The sequence below is a fragment of the Stigmatopora argus genome, unplaced genomic scaffold, assembly GCF_051989625.1.
Source record: "Stigmatopora argus isolate UIUO_Sarg unplaced genomic scaffold, RoL_Sarg_1.0 HiC_scaffold_174, whole genome shotgun sequence".
Classification (NCBI taxonomy): domain Eukaryota; kingdom Metazoa; phylum Chordata; class Actinopteri; order Syngnathiformes; family Syngnathidae; genus Stigmatopora; species Stigmatopora argus.
Genome location: NW_027520178.1, coordinates 7501 through 10000, shown reverse-complemented (window position 1 = coordinate 10000; position 2500 = coordinate 7501). Strand labels below are relative to the sequence as shown.

General features: G+C 61.0%; 1 non-coding gene across 1 annotated transcript; it reads right to left on the bottom strand.

The window, feature by feature from the left end:
• Nucleotides 1-132: 132 nt before the first annotated feature.
• LOC144070530 (5.8S ribosomal RNA) lies at nucleotides 133-286 on the bottom strand. Its single transcript, XR_013299375.1, has one exon. It is a non-coding gene; the product is annotated as a 5.8S ribosomal RNA (ribosomal RNA).
• Between the last annotated feature and the right edge of the window lie 2214 nt (nucleotides 287-2500).

The window sequence follows — 2500 nt, the reverse complement described above, 5'->3', positions numbered from 1 at the left end:
CGTTTCGTGCGGGCATCGAGGAGCCCCGCCGCGGCTGCACTTAGGGTAACGTGGTCGCCCTCGATAACCACCCAGTCGCGGGATCCGTGGCGGCCCTGTCCCGCTCCACGGACGTCCCGATTGAATCTCAGACGACGCTCAGACAGGCGTGGCCCCGGGAGGGACCCGGGGCCGCAAGGTGCGTTCGAAGTGTCGATGATCAATGTGTCCTGCAATTCACATTAGTTCTCGCAGCTAGCTGCGTTCTTCATCGACGCACGAGCCGAGTGATCCACCGCTAAGAGTTGTCAGTGAGCCCCAAAGGCGGCCACAGTCGGCCCATCGGTTGGGTGGGTGGGCTTCCTGCGGGCCTCCTATGGGTTGGAAGTCAGAGGCTAGTTCCTGGAGGTGGAAATGCAGGGAAGGTATTGCGGGCAAGCGGGCACAGTGCACCTACCGCTCCGGGACAAGGCCGATGGCCGGAGTCGCGGGGCACGGTGGCGCGGGCCGTCGTGTTCCGGCCTAGAACACAACAACCTAGAGGGGAATTGGCGTCGGTCAAACTCCGCGCTCGGCGACGGAAAGAACCCGGATAATCAGTAACAGAGGGTCACACGCGCAGACGTCCAATCTATTTCGGACCGGGCTCTAATGCTCTTCCCAATGAACATGAAACCTTGCAACAATCCTTCCGAGACCGTAAGACCGGTGGTGCCAACTCTTCCTCCCTGCTTAGGCTCGCGCTTGCCGGCATGTGGAACCTGGCGTAACGTAACACACCCGCGTGTAGGACCGGCCTGGGTTGTGTTTTCCCCTCCTACCTTCCTTTCGTTACACGTGGGCGTGCACAGTGCACCTACCGCTCCGCGGCAAGGCCCGAACCAGGTCACGGGGAGCGACGATTTCGTGACAAGGACGAGACCAGGCCAGCGAGCGCGGTGGCACGAGTTTTGTGGGTCTGGCCGCCAACATCGAAGATGTATTAATCGGACTCAGGCGCGCCACAAACCCCGGCGAGGAACGGGCCCGTCAGACGCTTACCCGTCAAGGAATCACGTAAGCCGGGGAACCGCCTCTAGTTAAGCACGCGCTCACGCGCACCGGCCAAAACCACCCAGCTTGTCCGCACACCCGCGATGGTTCGGGTGCCAACCTGTACCTTGTCACTTGTAGATCACCCGCGTTTATGGGCCGGCCAGGGTGTCTGCCATCGCTCCAGCTCGTCGCAATCTCGCCGGAACCAGCCGGTCTCCGCCGCCCCTTTTGCCCCGGGTGGGCTACCGTCAAACCCCTCAGCTGGATGAGTGGGTAGTGGGGGGGGGACCGGCGACCACGGGCGCTCCGTCATATCCAACCGGAGGCATTGAACCCCCCTCCGCCCCGCCGGAGGCGAGAGTAGCGGGTACCCGTGGCCTTTGGGGCTTCGGTTCCGGCGTGGTCGGGGTCGACCGTGTACGGCCCTGCGTCTTGGAATTCGAAGGTAGCGTAGGATTTGCAACTTGCCCTCATTCGGTTTTTGGCTTACGGGCTGATTTGTTCACTTGTTCCCTCATTCGTTTTTTGGCTTTTGGCTTACGGCTGATTGTTCCCTCATTCGTTTTTTGGCTCATGGCTGATTTGTTTCACATTGTTTCTTTCGGCAAAGACTGATTTTCCACTTGCTTCGCCACACAATTTTCGGATCGGCTATGGGCTCGCCGCCGCGAGGGAGTTGACCCAGATACACCCGCTGTCAACAGCCACCGACGCCTACCGCGGACGGAGGGCCGAGGTGCCGCAGACGGGGAACGAGGCTCCCAAGGGCGCCAAGGACTCGACCTGAGCAGTCCTGTGCAACGACCCACGAGATGCGCGACAACTTCCACCATATGCAGAGGCTTCCGGAGCAACCACGCGCACGGGACCTGAAAGGGCTTGAAACCGCCTGTGGCCGCGTGTGTACCTGGATAGCGCTAACGCCACCGGGCCGTCCCAAGTACGACTCGCCGATGTAACGTCGCTTACCGTCCTCCAGGACTCACAACGGTGCGCACACCGATCCTCCCCACAGACAGGACATGTTATCCGCGCTTACAGCGCCCTTCCACACTCCACGGTTTCCGCCGCCGGCTCGGGGAAGGAGCCAGTTTTCCCGGGGCTTCATTGTTTCTTTCGGCAAAGACTGATTTTCCACTTGCTTCGCCACACAATTTTCGGATCGGCTATGGGCTCGCCGCCGCCTTTCAGAGTGTTGCCTTTATGCCGGTTGCTCAAGCCGGTGTTGGTCCATTCCGGTTGCTCAGGCCGGTCATGGTCCATGCCAACAAACCCAACGAGATGCGCGACAACTTCCACCGTTGCAGAGGCTTCAGGTGACGACAGCTCACGCGGGACACGCACCACACAAAGGCCATGTCATCCGCACGAACCGTGCGCCCTTCCACACTCCGCGGCTTCCTGGCCGGCTCGAGGGTAAGAGGCAGGCGGGTTCGGGTTCACTCCGCTCGGAACTCATCCAACGAGATGCGCGACAACTTCCACC